This window comes from Chiloscyllium punctatum, chromosome 45, assembly GCF_047496795.1.
Source record: "Chiloscyllium punctatum isolate Juve2018m chromosome 45, sChiPun1.3, whole genome shotgun sequence".
Classification (NCBI taxonomy): domain Eukaryota; kingdom Metazoa; phylum Chordata; class Chondrichthyes; order Orectolobiformes; family Hemiscylliidae; genus Chiloscyllium; species Chiloscyllium punctatum.
This window is the reverse complement of record NC_092783.1, coordinates 9,214,646-9,240,282: the sequence shown is the minus strand read 5'-3', so window position 1 is coordinate 9,240,282 and position 25,637 is coordinate 9,214,646. Positions and strand designations below refer to the sequence as shown.

At 40.2% G+C, this 25,637-nt stretch overlaps 1 protein-coding gene across 4 annotated transcripts in view; it reads right to left on the bottom strand.

Moving 5' to 3' along the window:
- The window catches only part of LOC140467147 (synaptotagmin-B), a 663,372-nt gene that overhangs the window by 27,851 nt on the left and 609,884 nt on the right, over positions 1-25,637 (bottom strand). The window lies entirely within an intron of this gene.

Below are 25,637 nucleotides of genomic sequence, written 5' to 3'. Positions count from 1 at the left end.
GCAAGTGCCATGCAATGGTTATCTCCAACAAGAGAAAGTCTCCATGAAATGTGTCATCCCCTAGCATCAATAAACTTCAGGTCACCATTAACCATAACTAAGCATATTCTGTAGAATCACAGAATCCTTATAATGTGGAAGCAAGCCATTCGGCCCATTGAGTCCAAACAAATCCTCTGAAGAGCATTCCACCCAGACCTACCCCCATATCCCTGTAGCCCTGCATTTCCTATGGCCAATCCACCTGGCCTGCACATCCCTGAACACCATGGGCAATTTAGCATGGCCAATCCACTTAACCTGCACATCTTTGGACTGTGGGAAGAAAGTGGAGCATCCAGAGGAAAGCCACACAGACACGGGGAGAAGTTAACTGCTCGAGCAAATTAAAATCTGTATGTTCTGCATCACTTGTGCACACGAGCAGGAACATATACTATCCACATGATGCACAGTAGCAATCTTCCACAACCTCCACCATTCAGATGAACGAGAGCAGCAATTGCACAGGAACACCACAACCTGCAAGTTCTGCTTCAAGTCACATGCTAGCCTAGTTTGGAACTATCTCCTTCACTGCTGCTGATTTAAAATCACAGAACGGCCTCCCCAATGGCACTGTGGGTGCACTTGTACAACACACAGATTGCAGACTCAAGATGGTTACTCCACCACATTCTCGAGGGCATCTCAGGATAGGCAATAAATGCACTTTCCATGACTGAATGACAATAATCATTTGCTTCAAATTCAGGATTCAGATTGTTAAAGTCTCCAATCTGTGACTCTGTCAGTGGTGTACAGTGGGCTACAGGAAGGTTTTAAGTGGGAGTGGCGGTTGGAATGAAATAAATAACTAAAATGAAACAGTTTTTAAAATGCAATACCAGGATATATTAACATGTTGACATTTATTGTAATATGAGAAACATTTTATTCATATGACTCAAAAAGGAGCCAGGATTGTATGAAAATTCCATGTTGCAATGAGTTGTGATCTGGAATACACTTTCTGAAAGGTTGCTGGAAGCATTTTCAATAGTAACTTTCAAAAGGAAATTCGATATGCATTGTAATTGAAATTTTCAAGGAGTGAGATTAATTAGAAATATCTTCCAAAGAGCTGGCACACGTTGCCTCCTTCTGTCGCTTGATTCTATTGGTTTATGCTGTCAGGAACATTCATAATCGTTTCATACATTTCTAAAGCTTGCATTTTCATTCCTGCTATTCCTAAAATACCCCAACTTGTTAATCAGCTCAAATTTATTCTTTCAACATTGCTTATGTTTCTTTCAAAGATATCCCCTGTGAGGATAGTGCGTGACAACCACAGCAACATACACAGCCCGAGCTGTCATCATCTGGAGGGGTGGGTTTAGATTCCCTACAGTGTGGAAACAGGCCCTTCGGCCCAACCAGTCCACACCGACGAGTAACCCACCCAGACCCATTTCCCTCTGCCTAATGCACCTAACACTATGGGCAATTTAATATGGCCAATTCACCTGACCTACACATCTTTGGATTGCGGGAGGAAACTGGAACAAACCCACACAGACAGTTGCCCGAGGCTGGAATCGAACCTGGGACCCTAGAACTGTGAGGCAACAGTGCAAACCATTGAGCCACCGTGCCATCCTGACTGGATTTGTGTTGAGGGCTCTATCTTTACCCTCTGGCTTGCTCCTCTCAAAGTTCTTCACTTTATCAATTGCCTGAAATTTGTTCCACCAATAAATGGTGGCATGTGGCCACCCCTCCTATCCCATAGCACCAGGGACCCGGGTTTGATTCCAGCCTTGGGCGACTGTCTGGGGAGTTTGCACATTCTCCCCACGGTCTGTGCGGGTTTCCTTTGTGGGGTCCGCTTTCCTCCCACAGTCCAAAGATGTGCAGGTTAGGTGGCTTGGCTATGCTAAATTGCCCACACTGTGCAAGGTAGGTGGATTCCATGGATCAGGTAGCGGGGTGGCTCTGGGTGGGATGCTCTTTGGAGGGTCAATGTGGATTCAATGGGCTGAATGGTCTACTTCCACACTGTAGAGGTTCTATGCTTCTGACTGCTAACTTTGAATGACAGGCACTCCTGGGGCTTAAAGACTTAGCCATCTGCTTTTGAAATGAATAGTTTAAAGCTAACACCACACAGTCACTGAAGTGCATAGAACTCAACTGTGTGTGAGGAATGACTCTCTAGTTGAAACAGCTGGATTGCAAGCTTCTCTTCCCTGGATTATCCCTGGAGTCACGCTGAGGATCAGTCTTATATAGAAAACAAACCTGCAAGCTGAAGTGCTGCAGCTCAAACTACTTTGATTAACTATTTCAGCAATTTCTAAACTGCAGTCGTGACTAAAAAAAACAAGATTCCACTGAAATGAAATATTGCATGCCAGTTTAGCAGAATGCTGAGGATGCTTGAAATCTGCAATAGAAACTGCTGCAAATGCTCAAAAGGTCATCTGTGGAGAGAGACCTTTCATTGACCTGAAATGCAAACTCTATTCTCTTTCCACATTTCCTTCAAAAGACATATATGAAGTTTAGCATATCCTGGGAATCCTAAAGCAGACTATAGTGTTGGATCAGTAGAAATATTTACAGTTCTTTGTTCAAAGCCATGCAGTATATATCATCTTCAATGCTTTTGCAAGTACTTTATGAATGTTATAGTAGCTCTGCCTCTGTCACCATTTCTGCCAGCAGTTTGCAAACCCTTCTGGCTGAAATCATTTTTCATCCGCTCTCTATCATATCTATTAATCTAAGCCCCCTTGGTATTTTACCTCTCCGCTAATAACAGTAGGTATTTCCTACCTACTCTAAGCCCCTCATTATTTTATTCACCTCAATTAAATCTCTCAGCATCTTTTGTTGCCGAGAAAATAAACCCAGCCTCTCCATTCTTTTCCGCTCGTTAAACTTCTTCAGTCTGGACACATCCTTGTAAATCCCTTGAGGCGGCACGGTGGTACAGTGGTTAGTACTGCTGCCTCACAGCGCCAGAGATCTGGGTTCAATTCCCACCTCAGGCAACTGTCTGTGTGGAGTTTGCACATTCTCCCTGTGTCTGCGTGAGTGTGCTCTAGTTTCCTCCCACAGTCCAAAAATGTGCAGTTTAGGTGAATTGGCCATGCTAAATTGCCTGTAGTGTTAGGTGGAGGGGTGAATGTAGGGGGATTGGTCTGGGTGGGTTGCTCTTTGGAGGGTGGGTGTGGACTTATTGGGCCAAAGGGCCTGTTTCCACAGTGTAAAGTAATCTAATCTTCAAAAAAGTCAATTGTATCTTATCTAGTGTAATCTCATCTATCATGTAGTGACCAGAACTATATGTAGTGTGTTAGTTATGACCCAATTATTGTTTTACACATTTCTAATATATCCTTCCTGCTTTTTAACTCAATGCAATGACCCTGCATGCCATTTTAACTCTCTTACGTACCTGTCCTGTTTCCTTTAAACGTCTGTGCACATGCACACCCAAATGCTCTCTCTGTTCCTCTCAGTATCTTGCTATGCTTGTATTCCTCAAGTAACAATATTTGCGATTTAGTTTCTGATTGGAAATCAAGTCATGAGATCAAACAATGAATTTTAATGGTAACCTTGTTGAGTTTGGGTTCAATCATTATGTTTCTGATAAAGGTCCTTTGTTGGGGCTCTTCAAGACCCATTGTTGTTTATACACCAATGTGAATAAAACAAAAATCAGTGTTTAATATTTAGATTGATTAAGTATTGCTACCATTTGAGAACAATGGCAAATTGTCTAAAATTGTGATGCCAACACTGATTTCAGTTAATAATCCATGTTGCCAAGTACTCTGTACTCAGCTTTAATTCACTTCTACAGTATACACGTACCAGCCAAACCCCCTCGACTAACAATACATCCTCTTCCCCATGTTTGGTGTATATTGGCCAACTCGAAGGTAGTTTTTCCATTAAGTAATTAATAAATTTCTAGAACATTGCTGTGTTATTGTAGCATCTATATCTCTTGTGGTAGGTGCAGTTTGGCAAAGACAATTTCCTTTGAGGTTGTATGTTTACAATTAAATATACTCAGGATGCTGTGTAATTTTTGTAGTCTTTGCAACAGCTGATATTCAAACACTCTCTCCAGGCAATGCTGTGCTGATCAATGTGAGGCAGGCTTGGTGTACTGGGGCTGTGATTGCTGCACTGCGTCATAGGCAGGAGCTGATAATGTTATAAGCTAGCCACTGGGGCTGACTTCTTACCAGTTAGATTGGCTGTGTGGCTTTTTGCAGTCAGTGCACTGATTAAATAGTTGTTTGGGCTAGCGATCTTTGGGCTCTTTCCCAGGTTAATTATCCTGAAGGCTAGTTATTTGCATCCAGTCCAGTGGAACTCATTTCCATCAGGAAGAAACAAATAAAGTGGGATTGACTGCCTTTCAAGAGAAATACTCTCTTGCCAGCCACTGGAAAACCTTCTGTCTCATCCTCAGCCAATTCCGAGTCAACTGTTTTAGCTGGATCGTGAAGAGTAAATTAGGGATATGTGATTGCATACAGTAAACTGACTTAGAGAATGAAATCCTGAGGGAGTTAATTAATAAAACAAATGAACAGCTCTAGCTTCAGTCAGATGGTCTGTTTTTAGTTGCAAACCTTTGATGCCATACTGTTTACTCATGAAATAGCACCAGAGATGAATTTAGTTTCATTTCCCTGGACTGTAGTGTACCTAATAACATAGACAGTTGCTACCAAGCATCCAAAACCTTCCAAATGAAACTAAACTTCTCCAAATCACAGTTCCTTGGCTGCTTAACTTTCACAGTAAGATGTTTCTGATAGTGATGTTTTGCTGCATTTCTAAGTGTTTTGCAGTTCACTCATGCATTCAGATATCTGAGGGAGAAAGTTCCATGAATAGAAAGAACTGAATTCTCAAAATCTTTTTTCCTCCCCACCTCGCTTGGAATTGTTTCCTGAAACCAATGTATCGCAAAGTATTGAAAGAGGAAGTGGATAGACTTTTGGAATATTGAAGGCTTTGAGGAGCTGGCATGAAAGAGGATTTGAGGCCTGGAAACAAAAGGTGCTGGAGATCACAACTGGTCTTGCAGCATCCATGGAGGAAAAGCTAGATATCTAGACTCAAAACATTAGCGTGGCTTCTCTCCGTGGATCCTGTATGACCCACTGTGATCTCTCACTTTTTTTTCCCAGTACAGATTTCAGAATCTGTGGTATTGTACTTCAGATTTAAGGCCTGGGACAGATCAGGCTGGAGGGGACGAATGTCCTGCTCCCATTCCTATTTCGAACATTCTTATATACTAACCCCTGAGGCACCAGCAAATTTATGGACCATACACAAGTGGTAATCCTCTTTAGGTAAACCTATATATTGACTGATGACAGATTTTATTTCCTGAAATTTCCATGGACTAAAAATGTTTCTTTCTAAAAAGGGCACTGCTGCCCTAAAATGGTTGCTGTGATCACTGGGCAAGCCCAGCCAACCCACATGAAATATATAAATATTTGATTCACTGAAACTCAGTGAGGTACCAAGAAATTCAAATCTTTTGCTTTACTCACACTTCTGTAATAACTACATTTTGGAGATGAAAATTTACCTGTGGTGTGTGCGGAAAAGACAATGGAGCTAGACTTGAAATATATGAATGGACTGTACTTCAGCAGCTCACTTTGAGCAATAAAGAGTGAGAAAGCAACATGGACTGAATGCAACAAAGATACAGAAATCTCTACTCTCCCCTCTCTAGCTCAATTTCAGCCAACCAGCGCTAGTGGGAAAAAAAACTTAGAAAACCTCCATTGTTTGAGAAAAAGATATGTGTGAGCTCTGCCACTTTTGAGGAAATAGGGCATCAACTAAGCAGCTGGGACTGGCGTTTCATTCTCACAACTTGAAGTCTCTGAAAAACTGTCAACTGCAACAGCCTTTATTTGCTATTGTGTGGAAAGATCACCCGATACTCCGAGAAAATTACCAGGAGACGCAGAAAATCCTGAACAAAGCTAAACTTTTATTTGCAAACCAAAGCTGTGACAGTCAGAAAATGTCTTCCCTGTCTGTCTACACATTCTTGGGGTCTCTCCACCTTATACTTTTCTCATCTGTGCATATTTGGCATCATTAGCATAACCAATCAGACTTGCTTGCTTTGTCTTTCTATACTAATCATCTTCTGCCACACTGCTTGGCTACTTTACACTACTATTGTCTTTAGCATTAGCTCATCTATCACATTATTTAACAAACCTATCATTGTATGTTACCATTATCTGTTACATGAGTCCAGCGATTGCTCATCTGTAACATGATCCTATGCCTGCATTACTCCACCAAGTGAAGTACATAACAGCCAAATTAGCTTCCATATATTCCATATTGTCTATTCCAGGTACTCCTCCTCCCCCACCTTCAATGTGAGCTGTGTTTCAGTTTGTTGTCACATTTTATTATGTTTATTGGAAAAGAAAGCCTCTCTTTCCTTCACTCAAGTAAATCCTGGAATTGGCTTTCCCTTGTTTTTGATCTGGTTAACTAATTTTAATTGAAGCGTAATAACTTTACCCTAAAAAAAGATATTTGTTACTGCAACTGAATGAAAGGAAGTTTAAAAAAACTCCTCCTCCCCCTATTATAACAATAACTAATCAGTAGCCTGAGCATACGTTTGCTGTCCAATCAATAGTAGTGTTTGAAGCTGCTGAAGGGCCAATCAGAAGTCTCCAGTTTGAAAGGAACAGCAGGCTGCAATGGAAGATAAGTGAGGGAGAGGAGGTTTCATAATGGTTGGGGCCTATGTCCAACTTCATTAAATATAAAAGAAGAAAAATGTTACTTTTGCCTCTGCAAGTTCAACCAATGTTTTGAGGAGCTGCTCACTCTATAAGGTGGCCTCTGGTCTGCAAATTATTTGGGTGGAACTGAGAAATAAGAAAGGGATGATCACCTGATTGAGATTGTATTATAGACCCCCCAGTAGTCAGAGGGAAATTGAGAAATAAACTTGTAAGGAGATCTCAGCTATCTGTAAGAATAATAGGGTAGTTATGGTAGGGGATTTTAACTTTCTAAACATAGACTGGGACTGCCATAGGGTTAAAGGTTTAGATGGAGAAGAGTTTCTTCAGTGCGTACAAGACAATTTTCTGATTCAATATGTGGATCTACCTACCAGAGAAGGTGCAAATCTTGACCTACTCTTGGGAAATAAGCCAGGGCAGGTGACTGAGGGAGCACTTTGGAGCCAGCGACCATAATTCTATTCGTTTTAAAATTGTGATGGAAAAGGATAGACCAGATCTAAAAGTTGAAGTTCTAAATTGGAGAAAGGCCAATTTTGACGGTATTAGGCAAGATCTTTCAAAAGCTGATTGCAGGCAGATGTTCGCAGGTAAAGGGACAGCTGGAAAATGGGAAGCCTTCAGAAATGAGATAACAAGAATCCCGAGAAAGTATATTCCTGTCAGGGTGAAAGGGAAGGCTGGTAGGTATAAGGAATGCTGGATGATGAAAGAAATTGAGGGCTTGGTTAAGAAAAAGAAGGAAGCATATGTCAGGTATAGACAGGATAGATCGAGTGAATCCTTAGAAGAGTACAAAGGAAGTAGGAGTATACTTAAGAGGGAAATCAGGAGGGTGAAAAGGGGACATGAGATAGCATTGGCAAATAGAATTAAGGAGAATCTAAAGGATTTTTACAAATATATTAAGGACAAAAAGGTAACTAGGGAGAAAATAGGGCCCCTCAAAGATCAGCAAGGTGGCCTTTGTGTGGAGCCACAGAAAATGGGAGAGATACTAAATGAATATTTTGCATCAGTATTTACTGTGGAAAAGGATATGGAAGATAAAGACTGTAGGGAAATAGATGATGACATCTTGCAAAATGTCCAGATTACAGAGGAGGAAGTGCTAGATTTCTTGAAATGGTTAAAGGTGGATAAATCCCCAGGACCTGATCAGGTGTACCCAAGAACTCTGTGGGAAGCTAGAGAAGTGATTGCTGGGCCTCTTGCTGAGATATTTGTATCATTGATTAGTCACAGGTAACGTGCTGGAAGACTGGAGGTTGGCAAACACGTGGTGCCACTGTTTAATAAGGGCAGTAAAGACAAGCCAGGGAACTATAGACTGGTGAGCCTGATCTCGGTGGTGGGCAAGTTGTTGGAGGGAATCTTGAGGGACAGGATGTACATGTATTTGGAAAGGCAAGGACTGATTAGGGATAGTCAACATGGCTTTGTGCATGAGAAATCATGTCTCACAAACTTGATTGAGTTTTTTGAAGAAATAACAAAGAAAATTGATGAGGGCAGATGTGATCTATATGGACTTCAGTAAGGCGTTCGACAAGGTTCCCCATGGGAGACTGATTAGCAAGGTTAGATCGCATGGAATACAGGGAGATCTAGCCATTTGGATACAGAACTGGCTCAAAGGTAGAAGACAGAGGGTGGTGTTGGAGGGTTGTTTTTCAGACTGGAGGCCTGTGACCAGTGGAGTGCCACAAGGATCGGTGCTGGGTCCTCTACTTTTTGTCATCTACATAAATGATTTGGATGCAAGCATAAGAAGTACAGTTAGTAAGTTTGCAGATGACACCAAAATTGGAGGTGTAATGGACAGCGAAGAGGGTTACCTCAGATGACAACAGGATCTTGACCAGATGGGCCAGTGGGCTGAGAAGTGGCAGATGGAGTTTAATTCAGATAAATGCGAAGTGCTGCATTTTGGGAAAGCAAATCTTAGCAGGACTTATACACTTAATGGTAAGGTCCTAGGGAGTGTTGCTGAACAGAGACCTTGGAGTGCAGCTTCATAGCTCCTTGAAAGTGGAGTCGCAGGTAGATAGGATAGTGAAGAAGGCGTTTGGTATGCTTTCCTTTATTGGTCAGAGTATTGAGTACAGGAGTTGGGAGCTCATGTTGCAGCTGTACAGGACATTGGTTAGGCCACTGTTGGAATATTGTGTGCAATTCTGGTCTCCTTCCTATCAGAAAGATGTTGTGAAACTTGAAAGGATTCAGAAAAGATTTACAAGGATGTTGCCTGGGTTGGAGGATTTGAGCTATGTGGAGAGGCTGAACAGGCTGGGGCTGTTTTCCCTGGAGCGTCGGAGGCTGAGGGGCGACCTTATAGAGGTTTACAAAATCATGAGGGGCATGGATAGGATAAATAGACAAAGTCTTTTCCCTGGGATTGAGGAGTCCAGAACTAGAGGGCATAGGTTTAGGGTGAGAGGGGAAAGATATAAAAGAGACCTAAGGAGCAACTTTTTCGCGCAGAGGGTGGTACGTGTATGGAATGAGCTGCCAGAGGATGTGGTGGAGGCTGGTACAATTGCAACATTTAAAAGGCATTTAGATGGGTATATGAATAGGAAGAGTTTGGAGGGATCTGAGCTGGGTGCTGGCAGGTGAGACTAGATTGGGTTGGGATATCTGGTCGGCGAGAACAGGTTGGACCGAAGGTCTGTTTTCATGCTGTACATCTCTATGACTCTATGACTCTTAAATGCGAGACTGCCTCCAAGTAGAAAACACTGGCCCCAGCTACCTGCAGGAAGTTGGATATCAATTGTAAAATCTCACTTGGCCTTCACTTATTTGACTGTAAGTTGTTCATAATGAGCCATGCTAGTTACCTTCTACATATGGGCAGACAGACTTGCTTCTCCCACGGCACCCCACACCCTGCAGAAATGGCCCAGAGACACACAGACAGGATGAGATGGGTGACGGGGTATTTTTTTTGGCTTCTGTCTACCTCTGATCTCAAGCCTCGTGGGGGCTGTACATTCTACCCCAGTTTCATGATCTGTGATGATCAGTCGTGAATGGGAATGTGTTTATTGGATAATGAGCATTCAAACTCCACCTGGCCTGCTCAGAATGAATTTGTGTGTTTGTTTGCCTGTTTTAGTTGCAATTATTCATTTTGGTATTACTGGGTAAGTTGCTTTTCACCCAATACCCTGAGTTTCCTATAGGAGATGTAAAGTTGTATGGAACCTTCCAACTGACAGAGAATCCCACGTGAAATATTAGAAGTTGTGAGTAGGATTTTTTGTCAATGGCTTGAAGCCTGTCTATATTATATTAGATAGGCCTCAGGTAGCTAAAAAAATGCCTTTTACCTTTTTTTTGTGTAGTGTCCTATTCAGACTAACAAATGAAAGTCACTGCCTTTGAAGAAGAAAAGAACAATCCATTCAGTTCAGAGAAGCTTTGTATTTGCATTTCATAGCTATCAGTGAGTTTAAATGACACATTTAAATTTCTTTTGAGGCATATTTTTAAAAGTATCGCTCAGCCTGTCTCTTGTAAATTAAGTGTCTGTTTGAATACATCAGTGAGAGGGAGATAACTCAATAGGTTGATAAAGGCAGACTATAACATTTGGCATTCATGGCATCAGTATGTGGTTAACTTTATTCCACAAATTAGCACAGCAGACACAGTTGTTAATGAACTACAGAGTACACTAACAGGATAACACCGTGTTTATCTCATGCACATTTGAATGGATATGTGTGAGCTAAACTAAGGAATGTGTTGTTTGAAAGAATTTCCAATTTATTATCCCACTTTATGAGCAAGTGTCCAGCCTTGAAAGTTTAGAAACAATTATGCTAATTGACTTGTATTGTATATCTAAACCATAAATGCAGTAATAATATCACTGGTGAATTGTTTAACAGGTAGGAAATGTTATCTGTGAGAAATTCTGCTGTAGGGCAATTTGGCAGCCAGTTTTCTATGTGAAAAGGAAGCATGACAGTACTATACTGAGCTGTTTACTGGTGGCACTCAGAGCAGCACTAATGAATTAAAGCTGCAGGGTTCCATGTTACTAATGTGCACAATATATTCATTTTAACAGCTCAGTTTTCAGAGGGAGGGAGGTAAAATATGCTTGTTATCCTTCTCAAACGTGACAAAATATAGATATTAAATATTTTAAATATATGTAAGGTAGAAAGGTACTTAGAAAATGCAAAAAAGGTTCAGGTATTCATACATGAGAGCTGCAAAGTACGGATATTGTATGTTGCTAACATATTGACCAATGTAGTGTGAATGCCACACCCCAGATTTTTTAAAAATCTCTAGCTTGAATTTAAATGTTAGATTTATAATCTGGAAATTTTGTTGTTGAAATACAGATATGAGTTTACATGAAGTCAAACTGGATTTAGATATTTTTAATCTTGAAATATCAACACAATGTGAAGTAGGATTTATGTGATGACATCTGACCTGGAAACAATATAGTGGAATCTGTCATTGACTTTTATGAATATTTGGCAGGGCTATTTAAGAGTTTGCAATTTTACAAATTTACTCTTGGGATATGAATATCACTGGCTTGACCAGCATTCATTGCCCACCTGATGGTGCCCTGCTGGTGATCTGCCTTTTTGAGCAGCATTTGGAGTGTAGATAATTAAGAATTCTGCTCGGAAAGGAGTTACTGGATTTTGACCCAGCTACAGCAAAGGAGCAACAGTATAGTCACAAGTCAGGATGATGTGTGGCTTAAAGGGAGAAAGCCAAAAATCACACAAGACCAGGTTATAGTCCAGCAGGTTTATTTGGAGGTGAACAACTTGATGAAAAAGCAGTGCTTCGAAAGCTAGTACTCCAAATAAACCTGTTGGATTATCGTGAGACTTTTAACTTTGTCCACCCCAGTCCAATACCAGCTCCTCTAAATAAGGATGTTGACCACAGTGGGATTCAGTGATGGGAATGCCAGTGAATATCAAGGACCAATGGTTAGATTCTCTTATTTCAAATAGTAATTTCTGATACTTCTATGTCATGAGTGTTACTTGCCATTTTATAGCCTCAACCTGGATGTCCAGGTCTTGAGGGATATAGACATGGATTACTTCACTAAATAATGTCATGGATTGTGCAATGTAGTGTTAAATCATGAAGAGTAGAGTGATGTCATAGCAATTGGTAGGTTGGAATTGTTTTGATTTTTTTTGTCTATAGAATGTACTTTCATAATTTTCATATTGTAGGGTATATACCAGTGTTGTAGCTATACAAGGGCAGTTTGGATAAGGGAATGGCTTGTTTTGAATCTAAATCTTCAAAACTATACTCTTTGCAGTATGTGTGCATTCAGTCATTGTCTTTTATCTTTTGGAGTGAATGGAATTAGTTGAACATCAGCATCTGTGATGCTAAGGGCCGAGGGAGGAAGTCAGGAAGGATCAGCTACTTGGCATTTCCAGCCGAAGATGGTTGCAAGTATGTCAGCATTATCTTATGTGGATATCTTTGTGGATCATCCATCTCCAGTGAATTTATTTTTAAATCCTAGACTACTATTCACAAATGGATGTGGCAGGACTGCAGAGTTTAGATCTGATTGTTAGTTGTGAGATCACTCAACCCTGTCTGTAACAGGCTATGTCTCATGTTTGGCACAGGCAACACTGTTATAGCTTCCTTAGGTTGACACTTTTAGGAATACTTGGTGCTGTTCCTGACACGCCTTCCTGCACTCATCATTGGACCTGGATTGTCCTTTTAGATTGATGGTAATGGTAGAGTGGGACATTTGTCAGCCATGAGGTTATAGATTGTACCTGAATGCAAGTTGGCTGCTGTTAATCGCTCACTAGTGCCTCATGCATCCCCACTGTGAGTTGCTAGATTTGTTCAAAGTCTGTTCCATTATGCACAATGGTAGTACCACCCAACATGATGGATTGAATTCAAAATGTGAAGACAGGACTTTGTCGTCTCAAGGATTATGCAGTGACTATTCCTATTTATACTGTCACAGATGGACATATTTGTGATAAGTAGATTGCTGAAGATAAAGTAAATTGTTCACTCATGTTTGTTCCTTCACCACTCCCACAGACCTTGTCTATCAGCTATATGCATGAGGAGACAACTAGCTCAGTTACTAGCTCAGTTGGTGATGGCCACTGAAGTCACTCACTCAAAATAATTTTGCATCCTTGCCACACACAGTGCTACTTCCAAATGGAATTCAACATGAAGGAGTACATACCCAGCCCAGGGTTGGGGATGGGCATTATGGTATCAGCAGGAGACTTCCTTCCACATCTTTGACCTGATGCTGTCAAATTTAATGGGTTCTGTAATAGTCAAGGTTGGGGACACCCAGGGTGACTCCTTTCTCACTCTGTACCACTGTGCCACAAACAGCGGATTTGGGATAGAACAGAACCTGGAAAGCTGCTGTTGGTGTTTGGGACAATGTCAGGCTTGATTAGTCAACGAGACAGTACTCGTATTATTGTCATGATCCCTCCCCCCCCTCCCCCCCCTCCCCCCCCCCAACATGTTGTTCAAGAGGATTTTCCAGGGTCAATAGAGCTATGTATACTGTTATCATTTCGTGTGACTTTCCAGTTCTGATCCTAACTGGTCCATTTGGTTTGGTTTTGTTCCTTTCTTTAGACGTTGTAGCAGTTTGATACAACTGAATGACTTTCTAGGCCAGTTCGGAGGGTAGTTAACAGTCAACCACATTAGCGTGAGTCTGGAATCACATGTACATAAGAAATAGAAGCAGAGTAGATCATTCGGTTCTCAATATTGCCCCACCATTCAACAAGATCATGGTTATCTGCTCCAGGCCTCAACTCCTCTTCTATGCCAACTCAATATAACTGTAAACTCCCTAATATTTCATAAATCTAATTAACTCCTTTCTAAATACTTTCCCTCCCTACTCTCTGGGATAGACATGACAAACATTCACTACCCTCAGAATAAATTCCTTTGCATATCAGCTTTAAATGGGTGTCCCTAATTCTGTAACAATGTTCCCATTTCAAATATCTCACAGTGGGAATATCTTCCCAAAATTTATACTGTCAAAGCCCTCAAAATCTCAAACATTTCAAGGAGATCACCCTTCATTCTTCTAAACTCTAATAAATAAAGGCCTAACCTGTTTAGCTATGCTTGAAAAATCAACTCCTTCATCCCTGGAATCTGGTGACTTCTCTTTTGACCAATGACAAGTCCTTTTTTTAAAATACGGTAACCAAAACAGTACACAGTATTCCAGGTGTGGCTTCACTAACACCTTTATACAGTTGTAACAATACTTTGCAATCTTGTGCAAGAGATAACCTTTTATGTGGCATCTTATTGAATGCCTTCTGAAAACACAAATACACAACATGTTTCAGTTCCCCTTCATCAACTCTGCTGGTTATATCCTCAAGGTGCTCCAACAAATTTGTCAAATGTGATTTCTCTTCCACTGAACAAGTCAAGAAGTGTTCTGAAGAAGAATAAAACCAGACTTGAAATGTTAACTCTTATTCTCCCTGTACAGATGCTGTCAGACATGCTGAGTTTCTCTAGTATTCTATGTTTGCTTCAGAATTCCAGCATCTGCAGTATTTATTTAGTTGATTGAGTTGAGGTCTTCATAAATTCCCTGCTATTACTTCCTTAATGGATTCTAATATTTTTCCAGTGGCTAACTGGCTTTCCATTTTTCTGTTTCCCTCTGTTCTTGAAAAAGGGCATCATATTCGCAGTTTTCCAAGATGCTTGAACTGTCCCAGAATATTTTGATCAATTTCTCAATTATCTCTGTGACCACTTCCTTTAAAATCCTTGATGCAGGCCATTAAGATCTGGTGATTTATCCATCTATAGCTTGTAAATACTTTGACCCCATGATAGAGTCTGTCACAACATCTTCCCTCCCATTATGAAACTTGCTTATGTGATAACTTTGTGATATTTATAGTGTTCTGCATCATGAAGATCAATGCAAAACATTGATTTAACTTATCATCTTTTCCCTGTTCTCCATTACCATTTCCCAGTTGTATCCTCCAGGGGTCCCACATTTAGTTTAGCTACTCTCCTTTTTATATAGCTTGAAAAGGCTCTTGTTTGTTTTGACATTTCTTGCTCATTTACTTCAGAATAAATTTTATTCCTCTTTATTCCAGCTGGAGCCTTTGGCCTACCACTGGTTTTTGCTGCTTTGTGTGCCTTAGCCTCTGGTTGGATACTCGCCTTGATTGCCTTTTTTAACTATGGTTGGTTCATCCTTTTTGAGCAGAATTGTTTTTTCTGAGCGTTCTGAAATATCTGCTAAATGTCTGTCACTCCTCATCCACTATCTTTCCCCTTATTTGGGGGCCATTTAGTCAATTTGATTATTTTGATGAATGAGTTCCCTGCTGGGATCATAACGTTCAGTATCAGTTGCTCAGAATGGAAAGAAGCCAACTCTGCTTACAGCTTTGATTTATTTTAAGACCTCTTTTAAGGAAATTATTGGAGACCCTGGAATAAGAAGCACAAGTTGAAAGATCCCAGTGGCATTAAAATATGCTTACAAGTTTCAAATTTAAAATATATTGTACAAAGGAGCTCTATAATGTACTATTGCCTAGAAACAAACATAAGTTTTTGGTAATCATATTTAGTCATTGGTCTTATGCTTTATCTGGTTTTGAAAGCAGGAGAAAATGAAATCGAACCTCATTTAATTTGAAAACGTCAAATACAAGTTCTTTCTACTTGAAGAGCTGAGGATCAATGTGATCTGAGGGAGGTCTTTTAAATTATGAAGGTGTTTGTGAAGGTAGATGTGTAGAAAATGCTTCATATTGTAGGGAACTTCAAAACTCCATGTGGCAAACATGAAAGTCATCAGTAAATCCAGTAAGGAATTCACTATTCCGTGGAGTGATTAAGACAAATAAATTTAGTGGTGCTTATCCTTCACACAGGCTGTCCTCCAAATACTGTGTTGGTATCCTGATCCCATATCCACTTATCAATTTTCCTTCAATCTCCTTTCCAGTCTATTTGTATATGTTGATATGGTTTCTGCCTTAGTCGTAAACTTTGATACTGAATTTCACAGCCTCGCAATCCTTTGTTGTAGTCTGCTTCTCCCTGTCCTAAATCTTTTGCATTTATGCTGTATAGAGTCATAGAGCTGTACAGCACAGAAATAGACCTTTCGGTCCAGCTCGTCCAAGCTGACCAGAAATCCTAAATTAATCGTGTTCTATTTACCAACACTTGGCACATATTCCTCTAAAGCCTTCCTATTCATGTACCCACCCAGATGCCTTTTAAATTTTGTAATCGTACCAGCCTCAACCATTTCCTCGAGCAGGTCATTCCATACATACACCACCCTCTGTGTGAAAAAAGTTGCCTCCTGGGTCTCTCTTAAATCTTTCCCCTCTCACCTGAAACCTTTTGCCCTCTACTTTTGGACTCCCCAACCCTGAGGAAAAGATCTTGGCTATTCACCCCATCCATGCCGCTCATGATTTAAAAAAACCCTGGAAGGTCACTCTTCAGCTCTGACACTCCAGGGAAAATACGCCCAGCCTGTTCAGGCTCTCCCTGTCGCTCAAACCCTCCAATTCTGGCAACATCCTTGTAAATCTTTTCTGAACCCTTTCAATGTTAAACAACATGCTTCCTATAGCAGGAAGGCCAGAACTGAACGCAGTATTCCAATAAGGGCCTAACCAATGTCCTGTACATCACATCTGTCGTGCTCTGCTCTAGTCTTCAACATAACTAGAAAATAACCAATTTCTATTTCATTCTCATTTTACTTCGTTGTGATTTTAATTACCATTATAAATTACTGCCTAATTTTTACTGTTCTAACAAGAACAACCACAAATTTTCAAGTTATATGTATTTGTATTACATCATACCAGTTATCCTTGGAATGAATTAAAACAAAGAACTGCACATTTGAAACTAAAATAGAAATTGCTGGAGAAACTCAGCAGGTTTGACAGCATCTGTGGACAGAGATATGGTTAATGTTCTGAGTCCCAAGGTAATTTCTTCAGAATTTCATAATGAATCTGTGCTTCTAAAATTTCAAATACATCAGCCAACTTCCTATAGTCTCATTCCCAAATCTATATGTGTCCTTCATGCACTGTGGCCCTTATTATAGTTTATATGGAATCACCATTGCACCTTGATTTACATCTTGCCATAAAACCTAACCTTAGGCTAGGTTCTTAATGATCTTTTCTACTTGATGAGTGTTTTTAATGTCTTGAAAACTCATTCATAGAACCTCCATTCTTTCATTAAAATCTATATTGTATACAAATTCAAATGTAAGAGAGCTCACTGTTGCCCTCACCAATTTCCATGGCTTTAGTAAACTTTAGGGGCTGCAAGAAAACAAACTGTTTCAATTTTAAACATGCACAACCACCTGTTACTAAATAAGTTCACTGAATATTCAAGACCGTTCTGCCGATAAGAGTACACGAGAGGGAAGAATCCTCCAGCACCATTATAATTATAAAATTTATGGGACAGAAGGCCATTCATTGTGTCTGCAGCAGCTCCTGAAAGAGCTGCCCAGCCAGTCTCATTCTCCAGTTCGATCTCCGCAGCCCTCTAAATTCATCACTTTGAAATATATATCTAGTTCTCTTTTGAAACTTGATAAAGAATCCACCTTCACCATTCTTCTAGGCAGCGTATTCCAAATACCAACAACTGAGTAAAGATGTTTCTCATCTCAATCGAGCTCTCGCTGACAATCCTGAAATTGTGACTCCTTTTGACTGACATACCAACTAGTGGAAACAGAACATCCTTCTTTATCCTGTCAAAATTGTTCATAATTTTGAACACAGTCAGGAAACAGGGTGTGAGGGTGTATAGCCAAGAAAACTATGGGAGTTTGTGGGTTTGTAGTGGATATTGCTTGCCTATTCCCAGAAATGGAAACAGATGTCAAGAAAGGGAAGGGAGGAGGCAGAGGAAATTGGAAGCGGAATTGATAAACCTTTCAACATTTGGGTGAAAACAGGAAGCAGCTCTAATGATGTCATCAACATCCCAGTGACAGAGTTGTGGGTGGGGGGCCAGAGTAGTACTAGAAAAAGGGATGTTTCACATATTCCACAAAAAGCCAGGCATAACTGGGGCCCATGCAGGAACCAATGGCCACATCTTTGACCTGAAGAATGTGAGAAGAGTTAAAGGAGAAATGGTTCAGAATGGGAAGAGCTCGGCCAGACAGAGGAGGGGAGTGGTGGTGGCCTTTGAGGTGGTGGCTGGAGCCCGCATACTGGAAATTTTGAAACTATGCAATATATCAGAGGAATCGTGGACGTTAGTAACATGGGATTGGAGAAGGGGAGAAAGTTGAGGTAGGGAAGTTGAGGTAGGGAAGGCTGAGTTCTGTGGGGCAGGAACAGGTAAAAACAATGGGTCTGCCTGGCCAGTCCTGTTTGGGGATTTGGGGAAGAAGCTAGAAGCAGGCTGTGCAAGTTTGGGAGACTGCGATTGGAGGCAGTGAGGGGCAGGAGATTACCAGATAGAACATAGAACATTACAGCGTAGTACAGGCCCTTTTGGCCCTCAATGTTGCACCACCCTGCGAAACCAGTCTGAAGCCCATCTAACCTACACTACTCCATCCTCATCAATCTGCCTATCTAATGACCATTTAAAATGTCTGTAAAGTTGGCAAGTCTACAACTGTTGCAGGCAGCGTGTTCCACACCCCTACTACTCTGAGTAAAGAACCTACCTCTGACATCTGTCCTATATCTATCACCCCCCCCCCCCCCTCGTTTGAAGCTATGCCCCGTCATGCTAGCTAGCACCATCCTAAGAAAAAGGCTCTCTCTGTCCGTCTATCTAACCCTCTGATTATCTTGTATGTCTCCATTAGGTCACCTCTCAACTTCTTCTCTCTAATGAAAACAACCTCAAGTCCCTCAACCTTTCCTCATAAGACCTTCCCTCTACACCAGGCAACATCCTAGTAAATCTCCTCCGAACCCTTTCCAAATCTTCCACATCCTTCCTATGATGCGGTGATCAGAACTGCACACAATACTCCAAGTGCGGCCGCACCAGTGTTTGTACAGCTGAAGCATGACCTCATAGTTCTGAAACGCAATCCCTCTCCCAGTGAAAGCTAATACACCATATCCCTTCTTAACAGTCCTATCAACCTGGATGGCAACTTTGACGGATCAATGTAGATGGACACAGATCTCTCTGCTTACCTACACTACCAAGAGTCTTATCATTCGCCAAATGCTCTGTATTCCTGTTACCCATTCCAAAGTGAATCACCTCACACTCTTCTGCATTAAACTTCATTTGCCACTTCTCAGCTCAGCTGTGCAGCTTATCTATGTCCCTCTGTAACCTACGACATCCTTCAGCACTACCCGCAATTGTACCAACCTTAGTCTAGTCTGTACATTTACTAACCCATCCTTCTACGCCCTCATCCAGGTCATTTATAAAAATGACAAAGAGCAGTGGACCCAAAACAGATCCTTGTGGTACACCACTAGTAACTGAACTCCAGGATGAACATTTCCCATCAACCACCACCCTCTGTCTTTCAGCTAACCAATTTCTGATCCAAACCGCTAAATCAGCCTCAATCCCATGCCTCCATATTTTGTGCAGTAGCCTACCATGGGGAACCTTATTAATGCCTTACTGAAATCCATATACACCACTTCAGCAGCTTTACCCTTATCCACCTGTTTGGTCAACTTCCCAAAGCAAGTGAAATGAGCTGACAAACAACATGAGAACAATTCCAAAGTCCTGGAAAAATCCAAATAAGGTAAACATGAGAAACATAAACTGATTTGTTTAATTTAAATGGTGTGGAAATCTGGTGGATAATTTGTTGGCTCCATTTTTGGGCATTTTCCATTCACTCCAATGACTCCTATGATTATGTAATAAATTGGATAAAGATTTTAATTGGAAAATGAAACAAGATTGTTTTCCCCAGTTTTGGTTGCATCAAATTTTGATCAATCTTTCTTCTGTTCAGCCTCAAATCTTTTGGTGTATGCCCAAGTCCAGTGGCTAGTATTCTTGCCCAAGTTAAAAGGCTCCAAGTTCACTTCTCACTCCAGGCTTGAGTATAAAACTTAAATCTGGTGATTCAGTGCAGTACTGAGAGGAGTTGCGTTATTGGAAGTGTCGTCTTTTAGATGAGATGTCAAACTGCAGTTCCATTTGCCTGCCTCGGATGGAAAATATCCAATGGCATTATTTTGAAGAGAGTGGAGGAGTTATTTTCAGTGTCCTGGCCAATATTTATGCCTCAGTCAAAATAACAAAAACAGATTATCTGGTCATAGCTATTTTTGGGAATTTGTTTACATTGACTGAGTTTCCTACATCTACAAGAGTGACTACACTTCAAGAAGTAATTCACTAACATTTGAAAATATCTGAAAGTAATGAAAAGCACTCTGTAAAAGCACTCAGTCTGTTGCTTTTTATTTTGCCATTACCAATGTGCAGGCATGTTTGTGAAAAGTTAATAATGGCTAACTTTTGAGAGCACACCAAGCACTTTGAATAAAATTATAGAGAAGTTAAATATCCTCTTAATAACTTTACTATAAGAAATAACTGTCAGCAGTTACTAAACATCATTGGATGTATGCAACAGCTAACTTGCTGTGCCAAATCTGTGTCATGAGTCTCCTTTTCTTTGTAGGCTTTCTTTGAATGTTGACAAGATGAACACATTCAGGAATAGCAGAACCTTTAAGTTGTGACATTATCCTTTTTTCGTTTTTATCATAACTTTTTTTTTCTCTTTGACTCCATTATAGTCAGTCTTGCAGCACAGAAACAGACCCTTTAGTCCAACTAGTGCGTACTGACCATAATCCTAAACTAAATAGTCCCACCTGCCTGCACTTTATCTAAATGATTTTTAAATGTTGTAAATGTATCCGCATCCATCACTTCCTCTGGACATTCATTCCACGCACGAACCACTCTCTGTGTAAATAAATAAAATTGCCTCTTACCTTTTTGTAAATCTTTCTCCTCTCACCTTAAAAGTATGCCTTCTAGTCTTGAAATTCCTCATATCAGGGAAAAGACACCTGACATTCACCTTATCTTTCCTCCTCATGACTTTATAAACCTCAAAACTCACCTCTCAAACTCCTATGTTCCAGTGAAAAAAGTGCCAACTTATCCAGCCTCTCCTTATAACTCATTATTTACTGTAAGGAATGTAGAAGTCTATCTAGGAATAAGTTGGAATCTCAGGAGGTGCTGCAAGATTCATACTACTCTGTTACTTTTATAACAAAAGATTGTAAAGAATCAAGAAGGGGTTTCAGACTGACAGTGAACCAACAGAATATATACCACAATTAATCGATCTATGCATCAGTTGTGGTGTGTATTTGTATACCTATCCAAGCCATATTAAGCTGCAGAAATCACAGGGTTTAATTTGCTAGGAAATATTTTCTGATTTTTACATATTCTCCATGCTTAAGATTGAGGGGTTACATCGCAAATGGAATCTGTTTGCAGCTTATTTGATTGCAATCATACGTCCACTTTCTTGCTGCCCCTTTACATATTACCTCTCCCCCCTTAAGCCTTAACTCGCATTATCAATCAAATATCTAATCAACTTCGCCATGAATACACTTCTCAATCCGAATGTTTCCTGACATTAAGATGGTTGGAATTCTATCCTCTATTTTGACCTGGTCTTTATTTATAATCAGAAACTATTTGTTTTCAAATTAAGTTAATCAAATTTATTGTAATTTGTATAAGGAACATTCAACGCTGACTTTTATGCCAGCCCAAAGAAATTAATCTCATTAAAGAGGATGATCCGAACATTTTTCTTATTGCAGATCTCTAATTTGTACCCCATTGTAGAACTCCAAACTTAATTACAATCATTTTGCAGGCTAATTAAAGAAATGTATAGAAGGACAGATTTTGCTTTATTCTCGTGAGTTACTTGAAGGAAATGTCATTTTGGTCCCACTTGATTTGTGAGAAATTCAACGGCAGCATTTGATGTGTTCAGATAAAATTGTCATTATCTGTGAAGAACAACGTGTGACCTTTTGAGTCTCCGAGCAACATCACTAATAAATGGTGGCTCTCTTTCTGTTCACCAACAGTATTTTCAGAAATAGAAATGAGTAATGAAAGGAAAAGTGGGTTTGAGAACATATGACACCTTTCAAAAAATGAATGAGGAGGAAAGTTTAATTGGGAAGCAAAGCAACATGGAATCAACAAAGAGCAAAACAAAGTCGGCCACCAATGACACCACTGGGGGAAAAAAAGACTGAATCCTTTTCATTATCTATCTTCTGTAATTTCCCCAATATTTTATGTAGTACAACAAAAAAACTAATGTACAAATCCTGTTTTTTTAATAGACCATTATAATTCAATCTGCAATTTGTGCAGAGCAACTAATGAAAGATCTCAGCTGAACCACAGCCACACTTGAGCAAGAGGCCTGAAGCAATCTATGCAAAGTTAGTACGAGACTAAATTTAATGTTTGATGTCAGTGATTCCACTGTTTTCTCCTACCATTAAAATTTAACTGTTATTGTATGCTGGTGAGCATAGGTAAATATATGGGTGCATGACATATGGTCAGAACATCACTGAAACTGTGGAGAAAACAGTAGGAAGCTTTGCAGTATTACTTAGGTCTGCAGCTCAGTGTCACACTCTATAGGTAATCTTTGTAAATTATCTAAAGAATATTGAAGCAATGCTGCCAAAGAGACTTTGCCCAAATCCCCTCACACTCCTATGTGTAGGAACTACCTGAACAATATCCATTATCATATCCTATCATGGAACCAATCATTACCTGCTAGTGGAGTGTTGCCACTAATCGCTATTTCTGCACTGAGAAAAGCCATTTGCCTTAACAAGATGCAATTTATTACATGATAGCAATATGTACAAGTTCTATTGGCTTCTTAGACATATTAACTAAGAGAATTAGAGTTATGATGACACATTTGATTCCATCAGGAGCTCAAGCAGTCTTTCTCTTTCTTCATCCAAAACTGTATGGCATCAACACATTGGGTGCAGTTTAATGTGATCTTCAACATGAATCATTTCAGAAATCTCACCTTGTACAATATCTCTGCTAAGCTCTCTTTATGCCCATAGAAAATATTTGGACATGTGCCACCACCACATCTTTCTCTAAATTTCCAAAATTGTCCAGTGGTTTCACATACCTTCTGTAACTCATTCTCTTCAGCTTTTGAAGATTGTCAGACTTTGGCTTGAGGACTGTTGACCTTGGTTTTGATTACAATCTTGACTGGTTCTGAATCATTTCTCTCCTGGAAGGTTTTTCATCTCTTAGGTATTCTTTGTGTAAGGTGTATCTTTGAAACTCAATAGTTAATCAATGACCTTATCTGGGGCTTTTAGTTTCCTGTGTTTCCTTTGCAGAGGAACTTCTCCTTGCTAATGTAAGTAGTTCCCATGAAATTATCTGGGGATCTTTCATGTCTTGAATGCCCATATTGGAAGAAAGCTGCTATACGGAAACAATTGCTTTCTTTTTGCAGTGTCCTGGATTTCTGAGCAACGTAATTTCTTTTTAATCAACACTGAATTTGTGAATGTTTGTCTGGCTTCCATGGAGTTCTTTGTAGCTGACTTTCATGTTCTCCAAGCATATATTCATTCTCAAATTTTGGATATATGTGTTGAAGTGTGCAAGTGCTTTACTTCAACTTGTTGAGTAAGTTGGATGTCTTTATTCCATCTCTATGCTGGGCTTTCTGATGAACTAAACATTTTCATGCCTTTAGTTGTGTTGCTGAAGGACTGCTGCTTGCTTAGCCGTACTTCTGTTATTGGTATAAATGAATCTTCTTTGGAAGATGGAGGATTGAATTGTTGCTCTTGAACTTCTATTGTCTCATCATCTCTCATTGATTTGTTTTTTTCTGCATTAATTTGTTCACTATACTACTCTGTGGACAAGTTCAGTAAGGGTGGCATGGTGGCTCAGCGGTTAGCAATGCTGCCACACAGCACAAGGGACCCGGGTTCGATTCCAGCCTCTGTAGACTGTCTGTGTGGAGTTTGCACATTCTCCCCGTGTCTGTGTGGGTTTTTTCCGGGTGTTCCGGTTTCCTCCCACAGTCCAAAGGTGAGGTGAATTGGCCATGCTAAATTGCCATAGTGTTCAGGGATGTACAGGTTAGGTGCATGAGTCGGGGGTAAATGTAGGGGAATGCGTCTGGGAGGGATATTCTTTGGAGGGTCGGTGTGGACTTGTTGGGCCGAAGGGCCTGTTTCCACACAGTAGGGATTCTGATTAATAATTAATTAAATGTTTATGATTGAGCTCAAATGAGTTGAACGTCTCATTCCATTCCACCTCATTCTCATTTTCTCTCGAACCTCACCGTTTCTGGATTTTCTTCTTTGTGATATTAAGATTATTTTGTAGTCCTGACAATCCTGCGCAATCACAGATTTAACAAAAAGTTTTGTGATATTCAATCTTTCTTGATCTCTGGCCGTCAGACTGCTGACTGAGCCCTAGCTTGACACTGGGGCAATGCCTAAGTGTCCCCGATGTATGTTTTCCGAGAAATCCTCCTGAATTTCTATTACTAATCCTCTGCCATCCACTAGTAAGTTATCTATGATTGTGAAATGATATTAGTCCATGGTCAATTTGCTGAAACCTTGGTCTGGCCAAATGCAATATCCAATACCATATAATTCCATCTTCTGTTCCTTTAACCAATGTATTGAATCAGGAGTGACATTCACCTTGTATGAAGCTTAAAATGAATTGGCTCTCTATTGACAGATGCAGGTTCCGTTAAATTTGAGATAGTTGAATTACCAGTTTCCCCTAAGAACCTTTTTCCAATGGAAATGATACTATTGTACTAACATGTTTGCATGAGTCAATGTTTGGCTTTTTGCTGTTCTAAAATTATGTCCTATATCTACACAAATTCTGGACATGATCTATAGTTTTATAAACCTGACATTCCTTTTGTCATAGCATGGTTTGTGTCTGTCCAAATTTATTGTTCCACAACACTGACACTGAGTGTTAGTATCTTGCTGTTTGACCTTCTCTTTGTGTTGGCTTGACTGATTATGTCTTTAGATTGTTAATATACTATAAAATGAATGGATACTGCGGTGGTACTGTGTTGAGGTTTTCTCCTCTCAGTATTTTCCATAAGTCCTTTTCTGGTTCAAGCACAATTTGGATAGTTTCATCAAAAGTCAAACAGTCATACAGATATACAGACTCTTTGGTCCAACTCATCCATGCTGACCAGATAGCCTAAATAAATCTAGTCCCATTTGCCAGCATGTGTCCATATCCATCCACACCATTCCTACTCATATACTCATCCAGATGCCTGTCTTTTAAATGTTGTAATTGTACCAACTTCCATCACTTCCTCTGGCAACTATTCCGCACACGCACAACCTTCTGTGTGAAAAAGTTGCCCCTTAGGTCCCTTTTAAATCTTGCCCCACTCACCTTATACCTATGCCCTCTAGTCTTGGACTTCCCCACCCAAGGGAAAACATCTTGTCTATTTACCCTATCCATGCCCATCATGATGTTATGAACCACTATAAGGTCACCCCTCAGCCTCCAATGCTACAGGGAAAATATCCCCAGCATATTCAGTCTCTCACTATCGCTGAAATCCTTGTAAATCTTTTCTGAACCCTTTCAAGTTTCACAACATCCTTTCTATAGCAGGGAGACCAGACTTGCACACAATATTCT